Consider the following 24,414-nt stretch of genomic DNA (forward strand, 5'->3'; position numbering starts at 1 on the left):
TACGTATGTGTACATTATATATACCGGTGGTCTCCAACCTGCGGACCTCCAGATGTTGCAAAACTACAACTCCCAGCATGCCCGGACAGCCGTTGGCTGTCCGGGCATGCTGGGAGTTGTAGTTTTGCAACATCTGGAGGTCCGCAGGTTGAAGACCACTGACAAAAAAATAAATAAATAAATATGCTGTACATACATGTAGGCAGGAAATGCAGGCTCCTCTATGGGGACCTGTGCTACAATGTATCATGTTTGTTATATATGGTTTCCTTTTATGTGGATATGTTTTCAAAATATCAAGAGGAGGAAGAGCTTGTAAATAGAAAAAGTAGTAGTATACACAATGCAGAAGGGCTGAGGAGGGTGGTCAGGGTCATTCAATCAGTGTCACCCATCCCCCCCTCACCCTGCACATTTTATTAGCATGTTCTTTATGACAGGAGTGACGTATTGGTTTCTGTTTGTGTTCTTGTGTGTGTGTATATACTGTATGTGTGTGCATGTATTTGCATTACCAGAAAACTGCAATATCAATGAGACTGGCTTTTTTATTTTATTTTTTTATTTTTTGCAATATGTAGTTGTGTCCTATTACTATCTACAGGGTATATCTAGTTTGCAATATATAGTTTTGAACCATTTAAAAAAAAAAGTATATTAATTATAATTGTGTCCCATTAATAACATAAATTGGAGGAATGTATCCAGTTCCACAAAAAGAAAATGAAGGTCATATTAGCATTTTTCCAACCAGTGTGCCTCCAGCTGTTGCTAAACTACAATTCCCATGCTGTGAGTTGTAGTTTTCCAACAGCTGGAGGCACACTGGTTGGGAAGCAATGGGTGATATTGTATGAAAAATGAATGAAGATGTATATATTTATCACATATGTAGGTTGTTGGCATGCTGGGAGTTGTAGTTTTGCCGCAGGTTCGGGCACATTGTCTTGCCATGAGATATTGGGCGGGGGGGGGGGGGGGGGGGTGTCCATGATCCCACTGACCAATAGGGCGCAGTGTGTACAACGGTCACAGGCACTTTAGGCGCAGAGCTTTACCCACCTGTTGTGGTCTGTGTTGCTTAGTGGCAGCCTCGAGTTCCAATGTAAAAATCTATGGGGAGATTTATCAAAACATGTCCAGAGGAAAATTTGCAGAGTTGCCCATAGCAACCAATCAGATCGCTTCTTTCATTTTTGAAAAGGCCTGTGAAAAATGAAAGAAGCGATCTGATTGGTTGCTATGGGCAACTCAGCAACTTTTCCTCTGGACCGGTTTTGGTAAATCTCCCCCATAGTCGTGAAAGATGTGATCATAAGCTGAATTTCGGAAGGCTGAGACTTCACTGCAACAGTCTCTGTGATCTCCCCGATGACCCTGAGGATCATATTAGGTAGAATTCCACTGATCTGTTATTTTATGACAGTCTGCACTTGGTTGCTGCGGAGGTACAACATGGCGGGCTGTTATCTATGGACGGTCCATTAAGGACAACTGGGAATTTGATTCCGGCGCCGTTTCGATATTATATCAAGAGGAGATTATTAGGGAATTGTCATGTGCAACCATCTCCAAATCAGCCATTCTAGGTTCTTACTTATAGATCTTTGACAGGATTCCTGCAACTTTTTGGGCTTGGGTCATGTTCAGACATGCCTGAAGGATTGTTTGCTTTTGAATAATAGGTGAAATCTGCAACATTTTGTGTCAGAATTTGTGGACTGTCCCTGAAGGTCTGAATGTGACCTTTTAGGGCAGGGATGTAGAATTTGTATCGCCTGACGCCCATGACGTGAAGTTCCAGGCGCCGGATAGGTGATTTCTTCAGGCATTTAGCCCAGCTTTGGGCAAGCAGCGCTAAATGCCGGAAGACTTCACACATGTCGGCACACACTGCTACTGTACCTATATCTCCCTGCTGCAGCCTATAACGAGCCTTCCTGGATGGATGCGCGCGATTGGTGACGTCATCGCATCCGTATTGCAGGACGCCGGGACGCTGATCTCCTGTGCGGCGCGTGTGATGATATCACCTATCTTGCGCATCCCCGCAAAGAAGGCTCGTTATAGGCTGCAGCAGGGAGATGTAAGTACTGTAGCTTTGAAATACCTTAACTTGCCTAATGACCTACCTACCGGGGGTAATATCTATCTGGGGGCCTGTACACCTATTGGGAACCCCTATCTGATCATCAGGTAGGGCTCCCCAGTAGGTAGACAAGCCCCCCGATATTACCCTCATCAGTGATGGGGATCATATCTATCTTGGGGCCTCTATACGTACTTGGGAGCCCTACCCGATGGGGGGCATTTCTATATGGGGGCCTATGTACCTATTTTGGAGCCTTACCTGATGGGGGTCATATCTATATGGGGGACTGTATTCATATAGGGGAGCTCTACCTAATGGGGGACATGTCCATCTGGTGCTTTGTCTGCCTACTGGGGGGAGCCCACCATTTTTTATGAACTGGGGGCACATATCTATCTGGGACATGATTTACTTACTAGGGGCAGGGATGCGGAAATCCTATTGCCCAGGACATGTAGTTCCGAGTGCTCGGCAGAATTTTTTTTTTATAGAATTAGCCCTGTATCGGGCAAGCAGGGCCCGACAGAGTTCCCTTTATTTTTATGTACCATATGTAAAAAAAAAAAAAATTGGTATTGTGTAATCAGGCTGACCTAAAGTATTAAAATAATATGTAAGTTTGATCACAAGTTGAATGGCGAAAATAAGAAGACCCCCACATTTGCATTTTTTTTTTCTTTATTTCACTGCACAAATTATAATAATTATTTTTTTTTGTTTCCGAGCATAATTTATGGAAAAAGGAAAGGTGTTGTTACAAGTATAATTGGTCACGCAAAAGACAAGCCTCATATGAGTCTGTAGATGCAAAAATAAGAGTTATGGCTGTTATAGGACGAGGAGGAAAAAAACTAAAGTGCAAAAAATAAGAGACCTTATTTTTGTACCATTTTAGTTGAAATTATTTTGTCTACCAGGACAAGTGGAATTTCATGAGGGACAAGTAGATTGCTATGTTTTTAGTCCCTTGTACAAGTGTTTTTTTTTTTTTTTTCCACACCCCTGTAGGGTTTTCAGTGGAAATTGGTAGGAAAGTGTAACATATTTGTTTTGGTTACTGAAGCAGGGCTAGACAAGTCCTAGGTCGCCATGTCGACTGAGAACTTCATCCTAGGTTGCCATGTCAACTGAGAACTTCGTCCAGGTTTTTGTCACAGACCCATAACATACATTTACGCCATGGGGTCGGGTGAAGGGAGTATGATTACCCACCGCCCTTCCATTCAAACTTCACCCATCTCATAAATACCCCCCCCCCCCCCCCCAAATTACTCTGGAAATGAGATCCCGAACATTCTTGGCAGGTTGAAGTGTCATGTAGGGGAGAAATTATGATTTCTTTTTTTTGCCTCCCCTTGTATTATCTGCCGTTGTCATCTCTGTGAAAGCGATAATGCAACCTTAAAATGTCTATTTGACATGTTTACTTCAAATATTAGAAACCTATCGTTTTCTGCGGAAACGAATGTGCAAAAAAGAAATCTGCAAGTCTTTTAATGTTGCAGATTTTTTATTTTATTTATAAATTTTTTTTAACTGTTGGTGATGAGACCGCACTACTGCCGTAGGGTTAAAAACCAATGGCGAGACCAATGGCTGAACTCACGAGCATCTTTGTGTTGTTTACATTGCGTTTTAATATATATATATATATATTTATTTTTATGCCAACTCAGAAATGAATTTAGTAGATAGAAGAAATATTTACATTTTTCGTTTATAATTCACTTTTGGCTTTGCGCGGGACTACGACGTTTAATCTACAGTTTTGGTGAAGGTGCCATAGACTTTAATTAGACTTCTGTAAATTAGAGCGCATATCCTGTTGCCTGCGCCATCACTGGTGTTGGGCTTTTAAAGAATCTCCCTTCCAACCTTGAGACAAGAGTATTTAGGACAATGGGGGAGACTTATCAAAACCTGTGCAGAGGAAAAGTTGCCCAGTTGCCCATAGCAACCAGATCGCTTCCTTCATTTTTTTTTAACCAGGCCTCTGCAAAATTAAAGTAATCTGGTTGCTATGGGCAACTTTTGATAAAGGTTTTGATAAATCTCCCCCAATGTTTCCCAACCAGGGTCCCTCCAGCTGTTGCAAAACTACAACTCCCAGCATGCCCGGACAGCCAAAGGCTGTCCGGGCATGCTGGAAATTGTAGTTTTGCACCAGGGACCCTGGTTGGGAAACACTGACTTAGGAATGTAGGCCATTGTTGTCCTGTTTATTTTCTATCAAATTGATTAAAAATAAATGACATAAGACAGTTGGAAAAAAAAAAAAAAAAGACATCTGTACATCAAGTTCAACCAAGGAGGTGAAGGGAAGAGGTATGGGAGGGGATGCTATGTTTCTGCACATGCATTGTTATTTTTGTAATGTCCCAGTACAGGACATGGTCCTGTACTACCCTTAGGCCCTGTCAGGTTGAGCCCCTAAGTGACCTGGGGGCTCCCCTGCAAGGTTTCCCCCTGTTGTTTCCATAATGTTGTATATGTCACTTTAATTCCTAGACAGCATTCTTATGTATAGGTAGTACAAAGGACCTGTGGGAGGTCTAAAGGACCTGTATAAATCTGTCACATGTTATGTTATGCAGTCACATGATTTGTTGTCACATGTTCTCCCAGAGAGCACCAGCTTAACCTGTGACCCGCAACTTGACCAAAGGGCTTTAGTCCAGCCCCCACCACCACTATATAAAGGGACGGCCATTACATTCTCTTCTCTATGAGAACAAGACTTTGCTGAGGCAGCAACCACCAGAGATCTCAGTGCAAGTGATCAGCATCTGAAAGGCCACAAAAAGTACAGTCTCTCCAGTTAGTCTCAAGTCTATGTCTGCTGTCACTGAAACTAGTCAAGTCCTGCACATAATCAAGTCTAATTACAAGTCAAGCTAATTACAAGTATATTGGTCCAGCAAGCTGTGAGGTCCTTGGGTCCTGGCCACCTCTCTGGGAATTCTGGCCTTAGCTGTGAATATAATTACACCGTTCTTCTTCTCAGTAAAGCCTCCATTTGACCATAACTGGTTATGGACTCTCATTTCACTTCTAGCAATTGGGATAGCAGAGAATCCGGGCGTGTGGTGTTCCGGAACCCGAAAACCACACTGGCGTGACGAACACTAGGGGTTAATACCATCTGATCCCGTCACTCACACCGCTACACCCGTGGTCCTGCCATACACTGGGTGGTCCACCTCATTTCGTTATAGGAATGTAGCCCTCAAATGTTTATACTGTGACTAGTTCCTGAGGTACTCTGTTCCATAACCTCACAGTTCTTATGGTAAAGTCAAGGTTATTGGAGGAAAAATGGATACAAATCATGGCCACCACTGTTGGTTATCACTAGGTCTGCACGCCAATCGGAGGTGTAATGGCGGCTCGTCACCCAATATTTCTATAATCAGGAACAGTCAAGTCAGGTTACCGTATGTTGACATATAACAACGGTGTCCATGTTTATGTTTAATAGGCAATCCTTCACCAGTCTTTGACAACATTGCAGCCGATCAGTGGCCTCAGTAGTCACAGTTTGTGCTTTTATCACCGGGCAAGTATGGCACGTGATGGCTGAGACGACTGGTTGCCTGCCGCAAGTCATGTACTGGTATGGCACATCCTTACTGGCAGTCTGTAAACAGAGGCGCACAACTGAAAAACGCATTTTGCCATTGACAGTATTTGTGGTTACATCCATACGTTTTTTTTTCCTTATTCCTATCTCGTACTTGCACTTACAATTTAGTATTTTTAGGGTCAGCTGTTTGCTCCTGTGTTCACGGTGTGTTTACTCGCTCCCATGGGGTCTGGTTGTTAGAACCTTTGTTTGTGGAGGGTCAGAAGTTTGCTGTACATTCTTAACCTTCTAGTACGGCCTGTGGCACAGTCCTAGCTCAGGTGAAAAGGCAAACCCCAGTATTCCTTCATGACTCCTTTATGTCTTGTGTCTGTTCACTATGACGATTCTCTTCAGAGAGTTCATGGTGATGTATTGAATGGGATTGCACAATTTCCAACCTGCCGGACCAGTCTAGAACTGGACTGTCTGTTGTCACCTGTGTTGCCGAGCATATGGTGGTTTTAAACAAGTTGCTGTGGGTGAAATGTGTTATATTCATCTCTTTACCCCCCTCGGGTAAAGTTGCCATTCTTAAGCAAATACTTTGGCTTATGTAAAGAGAAGTGAGCTAGGGACAGACAACAAATAGGCCAGTATTCTGCTTTTGTTCTGTCACTTTAGCCATTGTATTCCTGTCTGATCTTGCAGATTTGCCCATAAACCCACTTGACTGCTCACACGTCTTTTTTTGTATCCTATATCTTGATGATATATCTACTATATACCGTATTTTTCGCCGTATAAGACGCACTTTTTCTTCCCCAAAATCGGAGGGGGGGGAAGTCGGTGCGTCTTATACGGCGAATACACCCTTATCGCGGCGGTCCCTGCGGCCATCAACGGCCGGGACCCGCGGCTAATACAGGACATCACCGATCGCGGTGATGCCCTGTATTAACCCTTCAGACGCGGCGATCAAAGCTGACCGCTGCGTCTGAAGGGAAAGTGACCCTAACCCGGCTGTTCAGTCGGGCTGTTCGGGTCCGCCGCGATCCCGAACAGCCCGACTAGCCGGGTTAGTGCTTACAGGACACCGGGGGGGACCTTGCCTGCCTCCTCGGTGTCTTCTCCGTTCAGGGATCCTCTCCTTCCTCGCCGTCACGTACGTGCGTCGGCGTGCGTAACGACGTGATGGCGGCGATGGAGAGCGAGGATACCCGGCCGGCAGCAGAGACGTTCCGGAGCGACGGGGACACGGCGACAGCGATGGAGCGACATCCAGGGTAGCGGTGACGGGTCCAGAGTATTACCTCCTCCTGCAGTGGTCTTCAATCTGCGGACCTCCAGATGTTGCAAAACTACAACTCCCAGCATGCCCGGACAGCCAACGGCTGTCCGGGCATGCTGGGAGTTGTAGATTTGCAACATCTGGAGGTCCGCAGGCTGAAGACCACTATTGGGTTCAAAATCTTTATTTTTTTTAGATTTTGCCCCTCAAAATTGGGTGCGTCTTATACGCCGGTGCGTCCTATAGGACGAAAAATACGGTATTTCTAGGTTTAGATTGTATTATTTGTAGAGGTAATGTAGTTTCCTCTAATCACTTTAAAGGGGTACTCCGGTGGAAAACAAGTGTTTTTTTTTTTTTTTTTAAATCAACTGGTGCCAGAAAGGAACAGATTTGTAAATAAATTCTATTTAAAAATCGTAATCCTTCCAGTACTTATAAGTTGCTGTATGCTCCAGAGGAAGTTCTTATCTCTTTGAATTTATTTTCTATCTGACCACAGTGCTCTCTGCTGACACCTCTGTCCATGTCAGGAACTGTTCAGGGCAGGAGAGGTTTGCTATGGGAATTTGCTCCTACTCTGGACAGTTCCTGACATGGACAGAGGTGTCAGCAGAGAGCACTGTGGTCAGAGAGAAAAGAAATGCAAAAAGAAGAGAACTTCAAAATCGTAACCCTTCCAGTACTGATCAACTGCTGTATGCTCCAAAGAAAGTTTATTTTCTTTTTGAATTTCTTAATTAAGATTTTTTAAATAGAAGTAATTTACAAATCTGTTCCTTTCTGGCACCAGTTGATTTAAAAAAAATAAAAATTGTACCCCTTTAATATGCTAGTCTAAAGGTGATTGAGATCTCTTGCGTTCTCCTTACCATGCACGTGAAAGCTTAGTTTGGCAGGCTTTTTGTGTGCTCCAAATGGAGAGAGAATGGATAAATCATTAATGGACACCATATCTATGACAATATATGGATTGGAGAGAATCCTGCCCAATCCTTCATTCCTCCAATGCCATCTGTTAGATGAGTCTGGGGGCTCCCATACACATCAATCCGGTGTTTTCCAAGCAGGGTGCCTCCAGCTGTTGCAAAACAACAATTTCCAGCATGCTTGGGGAAAACCCTGCTTGGAAAACACTGCATTAGACAGTTGATCAGTCCTGCCATAATCAGTGGGCTAGGTTGACTGTTTTCCTAATACGTTATGGGGGCCTTTACATTTTAACACTGTCTCCAGGGGCCCTTGTACCTGTTTCACCCCTGTACATATGTTCTGCTGTGTATTGTATTATAAAATGTGTTGTATCTTTTAAGAGTGATGTCATGTGATTGTTACCCAGGAGGTACCAGTGACCAGGTAAACCCAAGAGTGACCTATGGGCTCCCTGCTAGTCTCCCCAATATAAGCCCTGGGTGGAGCTTCTCTCGCTTGCTTCCTGCTGAGGTCCAGTGCAGTCGCCTAGTGTGTGTGTCCAGAGCGTTGGGGGCCTCAAAGTCCAGTCCTGCAGCCGCCATCAATTCAAGTAAGCTAAAGTCACAGCTTTGAGTCACGTCAGTCCCTGTCATCTTTCAAGTCAGCGTGGTCTGCATTCAATTGTCCAGTCCTACTACAAGTCCCAGCAAGCCCCTAAGGTCTCTGCGTCACTGGTCCCCCTCCATGGGCCCTGGCTGAACTGTATAGACTTTACCATTTGTCTAACCTCAGTAAAGCTACCGTTGTCCACAACTTGGCGTTGGAGTCTTTATTGCCCCTGTGCCTGGCCCAGGATCCTGCGGTATACCTTCGGATGGTTTTAGGCTAAACCACGTGCTGGCATCACGAATACAAGGGGTTAATGCCATCTGCCCCTGGGGAAAAACATCTGCCCTCATCACACCCCACTACCACAGCAGTATGCATCGCTTTCCCATACAGTAGGAAAAAACAAAAAGATATGTTGGCGCATACCACAAAGATGGAGGTCAAAAGGGCACTTCTGTCAGGGCCTTAATTTAGCATGTGTGCCGTGAGCTTTCCCAGTGCATATGGTGAATATGTTGACCTGGTGTGAGCATGGCCTTAGGTGCTGGTCACATCTATTTTTTTCTAAACTTTTTTTTTTTTTTTTTTTTTTCCTTTAACGTTTACGCTGGGAAATTCTACAAGGGATGCAGGACTTGCCGGCTCAGTCACTGTGTGATTGGCTGAGACAAAAAGTCCTGCAACAAGTACTTGTCTTGGAAGCATAAAGAAGACAAAAGATTAGGGACCTGGGCAGAGCCAAACGGGGAATGTGGGGGACCGGGCTAGGTAAGGCTTTATTATGTTTGTTACATATGGGGACCGGATCCGGCTGGGGGATGAGAAAAACGGGCACTCCGGTATCCCAGCCAGACCTGGCCCAAACCTCATTCATTTGAATGAGCCAACCGGAGCCACATGGTAACTTTGGTCGGCTTCTTTTTGCCCTGTATCCGGTTTTGTGACCGGACCTAAAACTGTGGTAAACTACAGTTTTAGGTCCGGTCACAAAACTGGATATGGGGCAAAAATTAGCCGACCGGAGTCACTGTCTGACGCCGGTTGGCTCATTAAAGTGAATGGGTTTCGGTGCCGGTCCGGCTGGGATATGGGAGTTCCTGGTTTTGAAATTTCCCAGCCAGATCCGACAAACGTAGTGTGAATGCAGGCTAAATATGTATTTTTTCTTTACAGCCAACCCTATTAAGAGGTCGTGACTGATGCATTATGTTATCAGTTGCCCATAGATGCATCCATTTAAAGAGTACCTGCCACCAAGTAAAGAGGGATTATGTTCTTCCTTGTATGTTGCACTTTTTCTTTAAGTTCGCCCATTATTTCTTGAGTTATGCCTTTATAAAGTCTGCTCACTGCCTGTGAGCTTTTTCTGCTGCACAGCGCTCGCTCCCGCCAGCATGATTGACAGGCAGGGAGCTCATGTCCCGCCCCACCAGCACTTAAGGAGTTCGGACTTGTGCCAGTCCGGCACAAGTACGAGGGCTTTGCAGGGCCTGCTACAGAACAGAGACCCCCTAGTGGCCACTTTTTCAAAGGTAAAAAACTGATGTAAAGATTGATTTTTTTATTTTATTTTTTTTATTTTTTATGAAGATATATGGCAAATAGGCATAACATTATGTGGCGTCGGAGTGTGAGATGTAGGGTGGATGTTATAACCCAAGGGGAAGATGTTGACTCCTTCTTGTCATGACGCCAGGGCATGGTTTAGCCTTAACCACCCGAACGTAATACTGCTGGTCCTGGGCTAGGCACAGGGGCAATGGAGACACTGACGCCAAGTTACGGACAACGGTAGCTTTACTGAGGTTAGACAGATGACACAGTATATGCAGTACAGGCAGTATCCCAAGGAGGTGACCAGTGACACAGGGACCTCGCAGGCTTCCTGGGACTTGCAATAGGTAGAGACACTTTAGTGCAGGCGACGGTGACTATATAGAAGACTTGACTGATGACTGACTTGTGACTGACAAGATGATGACTTTCACTTACTTGAGCTGACTTGTGGCTGCAGACTTTAGTCTTGAGGCCTCCAATGCTCTGGACACACACACTGAGGCGACTGCACTGGACCTCAGGAGGAGCAAGAGTACTGGAAGACACTGGAGCCCCTCCCCTGGTTTTATAGGGGAGCTGTGCAAGGAGTCCATAGGTCACTTGGGGGGTCACCTGGTCACTAGTGCCTCCTGGGTAACAATCACATGGTATAACTTTAATCACATGGTACAAACTTTTAAAGGTACAATGCACTTTATTAGGAATAACATATTTACAATGGGGGTAACACTGCATGGGGCCTTGAGAACATAAAGGCTCACACCATCCCATACTGGGCCACCGCAATTACATAAGGAATAACATAGCAAAAGTTTTACTTGATGACAGGTACTCTTTAATGGAGCCATCCCACATAGTCTATAATGACGTCATTGGCATCAATTACCATATCTCAATTTCTTTTGCGGAAGACTGACTGACCTAAGGGACATTATTTTGCCTTTCAGCTGACGAAAAATCTCTATGGACTTGTACCTCGAGCTTTTTAAATTGTACTCTAAGGCCATGTTCACACAGTGGAATTTCCGTGTGGAATCTGGCTGAAAAATGATCCCAATTCCAGCCTCCGCAGAAAGAATTCTTAGTGCGGAATCTGCTCCGAAATGCATTGCCATCTATGAAGACGGCATGTTCTGTCAGCGCCCACTGTTTGGGAAATGTCCACCCGAAACTTTCTGTTGTGTGAACATAGCAAGGCGGGGTTTATCAGTATTTTTTACCGAAACTGGTGGTGGGTCCAAAACACAGAAAAAGGTGCAAATGTTTCCATTTTATTTTTTCTGTGTGTCAGTTCTACTCCAGGTTTTGTCTTGAGAGCACGGACCAAATGACTACATGTTACCCCGTTACCATGGACATTGTAAAAAGGAATTCTTCTAGATATTATATACGCGTGAAAGCGAACACTTAAACACGTTTGTCAGAAAGAATAAAATAAGTCAATAAACCACAAAAAGCTAAGCAACTGCTATGATTGCGCAATATTACCCTTACAGCTTATAATTCCTGTCTAAAACTCAAAGCTATGATTATAGGTTTCGTAAAAATTGTATTGTGAGAATACGTCCTTGTGAAAACGTATATCCTGTCTGAGACCAGTACAGAAAGCCTGGGGGGGGGGGCTAATTCTCGGAGGCTTGCGCCTTTATTTTTTTTTTTATTTTTTATCTCCTGTCAACATACTAGAACTTGGGCGCGTGTTATACTGTGAGAAAAGAATATGTAACCTTTGCTGGTTTCTAAAGAGGCTTGGACGAGCAAGAGCGGAAGTGTTTCCTGTTGCTCAATTCTCTTCATGTTGCTTTATTTTTTTTTTGTCTTCTCTTTTGAAGTGTCATTTTTTATTTTTTAGGCAGGGACCTTTGCTGTCGATAGTCCATAGTCCATGATATAAGAAAAAACATCTATCTATCTATCTATCTATCTATCTATCTATCTATCTATATATATATATATATATAATATAGTGTGTGTGTGGTAAGCTTGTGGGGGGTATGGGATGTAGCTGTGCAGTGATGAAAGGGTACTGGTTTAACGCCAGGGTGAGGGCTCCTCAATACAGTGGTCCCTCAAGTTACAATATTAATTGGTTCCAGGACGACCATTGTATGTTGAGACCAGAACTCTATGGAAACCTGGTAATTGGTTCCAAAGCCACCAAAATTGTCATCCAAAAATAGGAAAAATGGAGGATTAAACAAAAATAAGTAGATAACTAATATAGATAAAGCAAATCCTTCCATATAAAAGTAAGAAAGATCTGCTGGGGCTGTAATCACTGTCTATGTCAGTGTTTTTCAAGCAGGGAGCCTCCAGCTGTTGCAAAACTACAACTCCCAGCATGCCCGGACAGCCAAAGGCTGTCCGGGCATGCTGGGAGTTGTAGTTTTGCAACAGCTGGGGGCACCCTGCTTGGAAAACACTGGTCTATGTAGAGGACAGGAGCTTCTTCGGAGTCCTAAAAAAAAAGTAACATGGAGTCTCTCTCACCTGGTGTCCAAAGGAGCAGGTAACCCCGGTACAGGTAAAGTGTACAGAACATGTAATACCTCCCTGTACTGTAGGGGGCGCTACCAGACATCAGTCAGTGCATACACTTCAGTAATACAGGGGTTTTACCAGTAAATTGCCCATTCTGATTGGTCAGTTATCTCGGCTATTGACAAGTTTCACAGATCTGGACTGTCTTTGTCCAGATTGTCATTGTATGTTGAGTCTGGTTTCAACTTACAATGGTCCAGAAAAGACCATTGTATGTTGAAAATATTGTATGTTGAGGCCATTGTAAGTTGAGGGATCACTGTATATACTTGTCCTATCGCCACCCATCCCAAGAATGATAGGGAGCAATAAATGATTGTCCTCAACCGGAGATTCAGAAAACTGTAGAAAACATTACTGCAGATTTTATGCAGAGGTAAAACAGGAACAGTCTTTACATATGTACAGTCTATGAGGATCCTGACAGTTGGTTGGGACCTTGTGAGTATAAGCTCTGGAGATTGATTTACGCTGTTCTGCTGGATTTAGGGGATTGGTTTTAGGTCCAGCAGTCACGCAAGCTTTAGCGGGGATTTGATTTAGTAACTCACGGTTAGTTTGTTGAGGGATTGTTAAGCTTCAGGCGTTCTCTTGCAGAATTGTACAGAGTGATTCTTTCTATAGAGAAGATCAGTAACAAGAGACCAAGGATTGGCTGGCAGCTCCCTTATATGGGCAGGGGCTGGCCTTGAGCTGATTGGTTCATCCCAACTGTCATTCCTTTACACAAAGGATTATGGTAGAACATGTGACCTGGAAGGTCCTTTAGCATACCCTAACAGTAGAAACATTAGTCATGTGACCTAAGGTCATACGTTACACTAATTATATACATGAAACACATAAAATTAAAGAACAAAGAGGTGACTAGGGCTTATCTCAGCAAGCGGACCCCAACGGTACCAAGGAACTCTGACTTTGGGGACCCAGCACACCAGGTACAGTATGAAATGCAGTACCGGGACACCACATCTATGTGTGTGTGTGTGTGTGTGTGTGTGTATATATATATATATATATATATATATATATATATATATATATATATATATATATATTACACACACACACATAATGTATGTGTGTGTGTATATGATCAACGGCTGTAAAAGATGTCATTTGTCCCCCTGCGTTCACTCGGGCCTGCGCTTTAAGGAGGGCCATGTAATTGCTGCCAGGGATTAAGGTACCCGACTGGGGTGCATTTTTTTTCTACTCCTCCTCGCGCAAATGAGGACTTGAAAAGCAAGTGGCTTAATGTGCCACAATGGAGACTGCTCGAGTTCTGATCTCGCCGTGCAAATCTAACGTGACAGATCGGGGAGACAATAAATATGCATGTTGGGAAGATGTGATGAATTAACTCTGTCAGCGTCCTGTATGAATCTGGTGTATGGCGGATCAACGTTGTCCATTGTGACAGATCAGAAGCGACATGGAAATATAAAGTGTGTAGAATTGGCCTGTTAGGACGGCCTGTGTTGTTGCTGCTGGTTCCACTGCAAGCATTTGGTGAAAAATCTAGGGTAGGCCTCAAAAGGATGGACAGGCCTCTATATCCTGTCCATCATTTAATAGGACCCTTGGTTAAAGGCGAGGTGTGATGTGTAGATCCTGGGCCTCCTGTGCCATTTATAATACTTGCTTTTTTTTCGTAGAAGGGCGATTGGGCTCCCTCACGTACCAGGGCCCAGGTGCTTCCCGTACACTCCATAGCAGTGTTTCCCAACCAGGGTGCCTCCAGCTATTGCAAAACTGCAACTCTTAGCATGCCCGGACAGCCTTTGGCTGTCCGGGCATGCTAGGAGTTGTAGTTTTGCAACAGCTGGAGACACCATGGTTGGGAAACACTGTTACATAGTTGCCTTTTTCCGACTGAAAATCGGGCACAAACTTTCAATAAGATCATTATTGGACATCAGGTTATTTCCCGTGCTGTCTTTATTGTCAGAATAAATGTAAAATTCAAGCTGACCATACACATAAGTTGTCATAATGCATTTCAGCAGGATCAGCTGACTACATTTTTTTTTATATAAAAGGGTCTTGCCCCAATAAAAGGTGATGTTAAAAAGGATCAAACTTTTTGAATTTAACAATGATTTAAAGTTTTCGGCCACCAAAAACCACGCAAAAATTACCGGGGGTGCACGCACAACTGCCGCAAAAAATGCAAGTACTAGATGTTGGAACATATCCACTAATATACATGCTGTTCGTTTCTGGAGTAGTGGACTGGGTGTACCCATCCCCTTTCTCCTGGTTATCTTGATTCTCTGTAGCATGTTGTAGCTACTAAAGATCATGATGGCACATGATTTTCTTTTTTTGGCACAGGTTTTTTAAATTCATTTATTTCCTGACTTTTTGTGCACAAGTGCATACCTGGTTCAACCTGGCATATTCTGGCCAAATGTGTTTTTGTGTTCTTGGCACATTTTATGCACTGAAAAAGTGGTAACCAGATGCCCTATAAATATGTGGTATTAACCCCTTAAAGGGTTTATTTTATAAAAAAAAAAAAACACATCCAGATTTTCTCCTTAACAAAAAAAATCCCCTATACTTTCCTCTCCCTTGGTCCCAGTAGCCTGGTATCGATGTTCCCAGTCTCTGCAACGTTCTACTTCCTGGTGCTGCTGCCTAAGGTGTCAAAGTGCTGCTCAGCTAGTCACTAGCTGAGCTGGGGCACCGCTGCTGGCAGTATTTGGCTGAGAGACACAAGTACCAGAAAGTGGGGCATGGCGTCGACCGGGAGCAGGGACATCGAAGGTGACTGGGACCATGTGAGAGATAGTGGTGGGTGTTTTTTAATTTTTTTTATAGCAGCATATACAGTAAAATTGGAACGATACAGAGAAGATTAGCATGGCCCCTGCGCAAGGATGACACGCAAATTCGTGAAGCGGTCCATATTTTTCCCACTCTGGCCTTGACGTGGCGAGTGGGCTTGTACGTTTTGATCAAAATGTATACTAACAACCTGCTAGTTTTTGAATTTATGCTGAGAAGCAAGTACCGTATATACTCGAGTATAAGCCGACCCGAGTATAAGCCGAGACCCCTAATTTCAACCCAAAATCCCAGGAAAAGTTATTGACTCGAGTATAAGCCTAGGGTGGGAAATACCTCATCCCCCCCTGTCATCATCCAGACCCGTCATTAACATCCTCATCATCATCCCCTTGTCATCATCCCACACATCCCCCCTTCATCATCCCCTTGTCATCATCCCACACATCCCCTTATCATCCCACACATCCCCCCTTCATCATCCCCTTGTCATCATCCCACACATCCCCTTGTCATCATCCCACACATCCCCCCTTCATCATCCCCTTGTCATCATCCCACACATCCCCTTATCCCACACATCCCCCCCTTCATCATCCCCTTGTCATCATCCCACACATCCCCCCTTCATCATCCCCTTGTCATCATCCCACACATCCCCCCTTCATCATCCCACACATCCCCCCTTCATCATCCCCTTGTCATCATCCCACACATCCCACACATCCCCCCTTCATCATCCCCTTGTAATCATCCCACACCCCCCCCTTCATCATCCCCACCCCCCTTCATCATCCCCACACCCCCCCCCCTTCATCATCCTCTTCTCATCATTCGCCCTCAGTGGTCTTCAACCTGCGGACCTCCAGAGGTTTCAAAACTACAACTCCCAGCAAGCCCGGGCAGCCATCGGCTGTCCGGGCTTGCTGGGAGTTGTAGTTTTGAAACCTCCGGAGGTCCGCAGGTTGAAGACCACTGCGGCCTTCAACATGCGGACCTCCAGAGGTTTCAAAACTACAACTCCCAGCAAGCCCGGGCAGCCATCGGCTGTCCGGGCTTGCTGGGAGTTGTAGTTTTGAAACCTCCGGAGGTCCGCAGGTTGAAGACCACTGCGGCCTTCAACATCATCCAGCCCCCTCTCACCCCCTTTAGTTCTGAGTACTCACCTCCGCTCGGCGCTGGTCCGGTCCTGCAGGGCTGTCCGGTAAGGAGGTGGTCCGGTGAGGAGGTGGTCCGGGCTGCTATCTTCACCGGGGGCGCCTCTTCTCCGCGCTTCCGGCCCGGAATAGAGCCGTTGCCTTAACAACGACGCATCTGCGTCGTTGTCAAGGCAACGTGACTATTCTGAGGCCGGGCCCGAAGCGCTTAGAAGAGGCCTCCCCGGTGAAGATAGCAGCCCGGACCACCTCCTCACCGGACCACCTCCTTACCGGACAGCCCTGCAGGACCGGACCAGCGCCGAGCGGAGGTGAGTACTCAGAACTAAAGGGGGTGAGAGGGGGCTGGATGATGTTGAAGGCCGCAGTGGTCTTCAACCTGCGGACCTCCGGAGGTTTCAAAACTACAACTCCCAGCAAGCCCGGACAGCCGATGGCTGCCCTGGCTTGCTGGGAGTTGTAGTTTTGAAACCTCTGGAAGTCCGCAGGTTGAAGACCACTGCGGGTGGGGGAGTTCACTCGAGTATAAGCCGAGGGGGGTGTTTTCAGCACGAAAAATCGTGCTGAAAAACTCGGCTTATACTCGAGTATATACGGTAGATCAAAATACAAAATGTAGATGTGCGACCATGTTTGTTTTCTCTACTTGAATGTACATCCAGAAATTGTTTGCACGATGGGCAGCAGGACATATGTTAAAATTTTTGCCATCTAAGACTTGCAAGAGATTACACACGCTCAATCTACGGATTTAGCATCAATTTTGTACACTTGCAAAATCCACAGATTGAAGGCTAGTGTGCCGGTGTGAAAACTTAAAGGGTAGCTCCCACCATCCTTTTTTTTCTTCTTTCCCTCTGTCCCTGCTTATTGCCCATCTATCCCTAACCCCTTTTCTGCCTTTAAATTTTTTATTATCTTAGAAATGCCATTTTGCCTGCCTGGTAGTGTGCTCACTACCAGGCAGACTTCCCCAGCAGGCACGACATCACTGATGCCTGCTGGGGGGGGCCGACTTCCGCCCTTAGTTCACCTATACAGGGTGCCTCCAGCTGTTTCACCACTACAACTCCCAGCTTGCCCTGACATCTATTGGCTGTCAGGGCATGCTGGGAGTTGTAGTGGTGAAACGGCTGGAGGCACCCTGTGGGGGAAAACAGTATCTGAGTTACGGCAGCTTTACCCGCTCCCCCACCCCAAAAAAGACATACCCACGTAGTAGAGTGCAGGACTTCAGCGGTGGCGCGTGTGTGGTGTCCCGGTACTGGATTGCATCCGTTACCTTGTGGTGAGGTCCCCAAAGTCAGAGTCCCTAGGTACCAGTGGGATCCTCATCATTAGTTAGCTGCTAGTCACCCCTCTAATAATTAAAATTATTCAAATTCTAATTGTCTATATGTATATAAAGTATACTTACCTTGTTGGTAGTGTCGCAGGACCTGCGGGTCACGTGATGCGTTCCAAAACTCTATGGTTTTTACTCAAGGACCTTTGGAGGTAGTCAGGTGATCACCCACCATGCTTTGTAACGGTGAGTGACAGCTGACATGGACCAATCCAAAACGGCCCTACCCCTGTCCATATAAGGGAGCGGCGGCCATTAATCTCTCTTTCCTCGTGGGCTGCTGATGAGGACGGATCTGCGCAGCTGTCATCGACAACCACTAGGCCAAAGCCTTGTGGCAACGGCAATCATTCCAAAACTGTGAGTTACTTCAATTCCCTATTACTCCGCAAGATCACTGGACCTAAACAGACCCCTAAATCCAGTGGATCTCTGCAAAACCTAATTCTACTAATCTCAGGATAACTTATCGGTCCTAAGCAACTGCCAGTCACTGCCGTGCTGATAATAGACTCTGTTACTAAGACTGTTACCGTTACTGAATGTACCGCAATTCATCAGTAAAGTTCCTGCAAGTTCAAGTTCAGCACCGCCGTGGACAATCGTTTATTTCTGCACGCACCTATCGTTTCTGGGAAGGGTGGCGATAGGCCTAGCAACTACCTCAGCATATTAACCCTCACCCTGGCGTCACGATTGACAAGGGTTAAATTAACCCCTCATATTCCCACAGAGCAACACCCCAACTACACTATACCCCCCCAAGGGCTACCACAAAGCGTATGCAGGGAGGCGGGGCCGGCGTGTGAGCCAATGCACTCCTCTGTATTCCCAGTGCTCGCTCCCGTCTGTCTGTCTGACAGGCAGGGAGCGAGCGCAGCCTGAATGAATTTGGACCGATTGGCCGGCCGGGAGACCCCTAGTGGCCGGTTTTAACATGTAAAATAAGCAGTTTTAATTAAAAATAATAATAATGAAACTATATTAGAGATATGTTGTAGCACATAAGTTGGTGACAGTGCCCATTTAAGCAAGTATTCTGCCGCTGGCTGTCTGGGCATGCTGGGAGTTGTTGTTTTGCAACACCTGGAGACACCCTGTTTGGAAAATCCTGCTTTAATGTATGGGGTGGTTGAAAGGAATAGTTTTCAGCCTAAACAAAAATGTTTTTAAAGGTATGGCCTGCTTTAGATAGATTTCTCAGCAGATCCAGTCTACAAATAGCATACAGATGGCTCTTAGTAAGCGTGGTTTGTAATGTTTTTCTTGGTCTTCTCGTGTGAATAGAATTGTGGTAAAATTTCTGTTTACATAAGGTTGTTCCTCGGTGGGTTACGATTCCTCCAGAAGACATCCCATCAGCAGTCTATAGCGGGGGGGGGGGGGGGGGGGCAGAGCCTTGTTTGTGCAGCTCTGTTTACGGATCTGCTGTGAAGAATCCTTCTACTAAATCTCTGAGAAGTCATGTGGGCCTTGCAGGGGGACATGGCTGTTTACAGATATTGATACCACTAGGATTTAGCAGACAATATGCAGACACTGCTTTACAGTCAGATCTCCCCCCCCCCCCCCCCCCCCCCCTTTTTTTCTTTCTAAGCTGCAGTCTCTACCGGCCCGCATGGGAAATGTCATCAAACAGCTGAAGTCTAAAAAAAAAAAAAAAAATTCTGTTAATAATTTGGCAACATTTAAAAATGAATAAAAAAAAATCAATCATCCCTAAACAGATTAAAATTTTAATTACAAAAAAGGGTTAAAATGTTAGCTAAAAGAATGACATTGGTAAAATTCTCTCTCTCTCCCTGCGGTGTCCAGATGTGCGGTGTTGTTGTACGGGATTTATAAATTCTTATTCACACATTGCATAATAATTTACTGACGAATGAGTATTTTGCTTGCTATAAATCACGGCATGCTCTAGTTAATTCTTTTTACAGCTTCCTTTTTCACAAGTTTTAACACCCGCACATGATGTGGAGTCACATGTACAGAACCTGTACTGCGGCGCACACAGTCTCTCTATATGGGTATTCCATTAGCCGCCATATGGGTCCTTTTGTGAGGCATCATCGGCTTTCCTTAAAGCAGCACTTCCTGGATAGACTGCCACCATAATACCTTTACTGTGCCTCTTACAGAATTGGTCACAGTGTTCAGAATTCTTCTGATCTGAATTTAAGGAATTATATACAATCATACAATGGTAGAATGGGGCATTTAATTGCCGATGCATAAGCGTTCTGTCAAGTCCTTAATAAATAAGGACATGCGCTCTCAAGTGGATAGACCACAGCAGCCATATTATTACATAACAATAGAAAATACATTGTATAATACATTATAAACCTTGCCTCTCCCTCCCGCGAGGTCCCCCAAAATGCCAGTATTTCCATAGAATGAAAACCTAGAAGGAGGTCCATAAAGCCTGCAAGTCGCTGGCGGTTTCCCCCTCTCTACACCAGCCCATACCCACTGACTGCATTTTGACTGACTAATAAATCTGCACTACTCCCAAATAGGCCACCGAGGCCTTAGCCATTTATGGTGCACTATTACTTCTGACTGTGTGCAGGGTGAATAGATCAGCTTGTGACGCCACGGCACCATTAACCTACACGGTCCGAGGTTGAGAGAGCTTCCCCTGGGCCAGGCGCGGGGTAATGAATACTCCGATGCAAGACTACGGATAATTATCTTTACTTTACTGGAGGTAGCAGATTCCAAACAATACAGTCTCTGGTGCAGAGGGATTGGCAGAGTGGGACCTGGGGAGCCTGTCGCCTTGCTTGGAGTTGTAGTTGCTGTTGAATACAGCTTTAAGATTATTAGCAGCACACATAACTTGACTGACTGAAGAAGAGATTTTCCCCAAGAGCTTTGGTTGCCGCCAGGTTTTGATATTCACCTGTGCGCCTGGGTTTTCCTGAGATTGGCGCGGCTATGGAATTTTGTCGTTTTCTTCTCCCTAGGCTTCTCCTCACGGTGCTTCAGCTTACAGGCTGGAACACACTCTACTTCCCTCTAACTCTGACTGGGCTCACACTCCAACTGAACTCTTCTCTCCTACACTGCATAAGGGCTAGGTTTTGGGGTCCCCTGTTGGGGAGTCACGGTCACCTGGTCACTCCGCCTCAATCACTTTAAAGGTACAGTGCACAAAATACATAACAAAGAAATATATCACATTACAACAGGTCAGACAATGGAGCAATGGGCCCAAAATATAGACACCCCACACTCATCCGAGAGCAAAAACACATGGACCTCAACCCCAAGAGAGTTCCTCCTCCCCAACCATTCCATCACATTTCTATTACCAACTGTAAGACTCTCCATGCCACCCAAAAGGCTGCTGTGTCATAGAACATGAGCGCCAACCCACCATGACCAAACCCCCCCTCCCCCCCCTCCTTCTATAAGAAAAACTGTCTGACACAAAATCTAGTAAGGGAGGGAGAAAATGTCACATTAACTGTTCCATTAACCTCCAATAACTTGGGTTCCCCCCGTAGGAAAAAACCCTAGCCCACCCTTACTTATAGTAGATTGGTTTCCTTGGAACCCTGTGAATTGTTAGGCATTGTTCACATAAGAGTTTCTCGGTCATGTAATACAGGCAATACCCATGGATTTTCCCTGTAAATTTGCAACTTGTATGCTGCAGTTTTAGGATGCGGCGAAAACTGTAGGTATGCACTATAGCTGACTGTACACGTTAAACATGTTGGTTGAACCAGCGGAAAGTGTAATGTATATCAAAGTTTATCAAAACCTGTGTAGAGGATAACATCCAAGTGCAGTGTTTCCCAACCAGGGTGCCTCCAGCTGTTGCATGCTGGGAGTTGTAGTTTTGCAATGGCTGGAAGCACCCTGGTTGGGAAACACTATCTTAGTGTGTAAAAATTAGAATGTAACTGACATTCTCTCACTACGGATTATGTTGAACCTGTATAAGCAAGAGGAAATTAAATGTTAATTAAAAAAAGTTAATTTAACAAAACAATTGGATTTTCTATTTATTATTATTTTATTTATTTATTTGTATTTATTTTTTATTTTTAAACTTGTGCTTTCTACCACCCACCCCATTGATCGGTATAATGTATCTGATGTCCAGTGTTTCTTCTTGTTGCTGGAGAGGGTCTGTATTTTCTACTTGACAGATGGCTGTGTCACTTTGGAAAATGAACAACTGATCTTTCCTTTGTCTCCAGTGACACCAATTTTGTTCAGCGTATTGATGTGATGCAAGGTTTTTTTTTTTTCTCCCCTCCATTTACCACATGCACAAGACTGACTAGACTGCTGCTGCCATCACATCTTGGGCTGCACTTCCTGTACATGCAACTAGTTTTTTTTTTTTTTCCTTTTTCTTTCTCTTGGCGTATAGGGTTATAAAACAAAACGTTCTCAAGACCTTGTGAAATGTTTACGGCAAGTTCCCGAACGGCGATCAGATCATGGATAAAAGGAGCGAGGCGTGGAAGTGAGGAATTTTATGAGCGCTGGCTAATACCACCCTTTACAGTTATTGAGCATTTTACACTAAAGTCGTCTGGGAAGGACACGTTTCTGTTGGTCTTAGGAGCCAAATAGACCATGGAAGGAGTCAGTCTGATTTTTCTTAATAATTTGTGTAGACGTCAATAGGAAACAGACACCGTTGGAGTACTAGCTGTTTGACTCCTAGGACTGTCCAGCATTGTTAGTAGTACTGGCGAAATGTCAAATTGAAAGAGCAGCTCTGGGGAAAATTTTTATTTTTCCTATATGACCAACAGCATGAATAGAAATAATAAACTTTGACTTACCTTCCACCGCTCCCCCTGGTGCAGCTGTAAATGGTCTCCCATCCTCCTGCCCCAGTCGTCTTCTGGCTTTTGGTACCTGACACATCACATTGGGCTCAGCTAATTGACGGCAGCCGTGATGTCCCGCCTAGGCTGGGACATTGTGATATAACTGGCTTGGGCACCAGAAAGAAGCCTGGTCCCATTAGGCTGAGCGTGATGTAATGGGATCAGGCTTTTTCCGGATGCCCAAGCCAGTTACATCACACTTTCATCAGCGTTCCCCTTTACGAAATGATTTGTTCCTGTAAGGCTCCTTCACATATGTCCGGTGTCCAGCTCAGTTCCCTCAGGCCTCCAAAAAAAAGCACTGGAGGGAAACTGATTGTAGAAATGATGTAATTTTTCTTGAATGGGACACTCCGCATTCATCTGGCGTCTCAAGTAGAATTGTGGAACATGCGCTTGGGCACAAGACAGGGCAAGGCATCTTACTGTGTTCCCCTGTCCAGCATGCATCATTAATGAACGCCATATCCTAAACAACTGATGCATTTTTGTCATCACTTGAGGCATCAATTGTGGCGAATTTTAGGCTGGGTTCACGAATGTCCAACCTAAAAAGGTTTGTCCCTTTTTATGGTGAATCCTCCAATTATACAGAACACTAATGTGGTTTCCCATTACCATAGTACTACCTGTCAGGTAAAAATTGCTTCAGATGCCTGCGATAGGCCCTGCTGCTCAGGTAATGCTAGAATTTATATTGTGTTGCACTGTATCTTTATGGAATGTTCAAGATCAAGATATCTGTAAGAAATGTAATGCAGAGTACCCATATGACCCTGATTGCCCAATGGGAACCCCCAAATTGCCCTGTATATAGTGTAAGGGGGGGGGAGGGCTATTCAGTTGAGTCTTTAGTCTAAGTTCAGTTTAGTCTTGGCCTAGTCCAAGAGCTGAGTGCAGAGCTCCATGTGAGCTGCAGTGAGGAAAGGAGTCAGAAGAATTGTGAGGTGATCTTGGGAAGCCTGTAGAAGAACCCTCTTATTAAATCAGCCCTGCCATTCTGCAAGTGTTCTCTGCACAGGAGTTGGTGAGTTCATACCCTGGTGGTTTTAGTGAAATTGGACCTTAGCAGAACCCTAGTCAGCGTGGGATCTCTTAATCTTGAGTCTGTTCAATTCAAGTGGGTGGAAAGCACCATAAGTCCCAGGAAGGCCACAGGGCTCCCACGGGTTACACTAATCTGCTCTGTACTGCAAATATTGTACCATCTTCTCCTGCCTCAGTAAAAAAAAGACAGTTCTCCATAACCTGGCATCACTGTGTTTATTGCCCTGCGCCTGGCCCAGGAGAAGCTGTCTTCACTTTGGACAGTGTAGGTTAACTGTGCCCTTGTGTCACGATTTGACAAGTATATCTTCGTGTCACCACATGTGATATATGATTATATTTTCTTAAACTGCAGATGTACTACATGATCTTATGTCTTCACCACTAGCTGAACGAGCCATTAAATAGTTTTTGGAGCACCTTACTTTGGGATCTCCTTGCAGTCTAATATCTATGAACTTGAAGGGATCCATGGTGTATGGAGACTTATTTTAAAACAATGCTCCTGGCACAAAAAATTTTGCACATTTGTTCTTCCAGAAGTAAGAATATTATTTCTCTATACTGGGTGACTAGGGGTTCTTGTCCCACCTTGGGCAAGGGCACTGTTAAGCTAGAGAGACACCCAAGATCCGGGGGGGGGGGGGGG

General features: G+C 44.9%; 1 protein-coding gene and 1 non-coding gene across 2 annotated transcripts in view; both read left to right on the forward strand.

Annotated features, from left to right (window-relative positions):
• Positions 1-24,414, forward strand: part of CSNK1E (casein kinase 1 epsilon) — a 72,220-nt gene that overhangs the window by 1,802 nt on the left and 46,004 nt on the right. The gene's annotated exons all lie outside the window — the stretch shown is intronic.
• LOC130278339 (U6 spliceosomal RNA) lies at positions 15,381-15,484 on the forward strand. Its single transcript, XR_008845987.1, has one exon. It is a non-coding gene; the product is annotated as a U6 spliceosomal RNA (small nuclear RNA).

This window comes from Hyla sarda, chromosome 6 (genome assembly GCF_029499605.1).
Source record: "Hyla sarda isolate aHylSar1 chromosome 6, aHylSar1.hap1, whole genome shotgun sequence".
Classification (NCBI taxonomy): Eukaryota; Metazoa; Chordata; class Amphibia; order Anura; family Hylidae; genus Hyla; species Hyla sarda.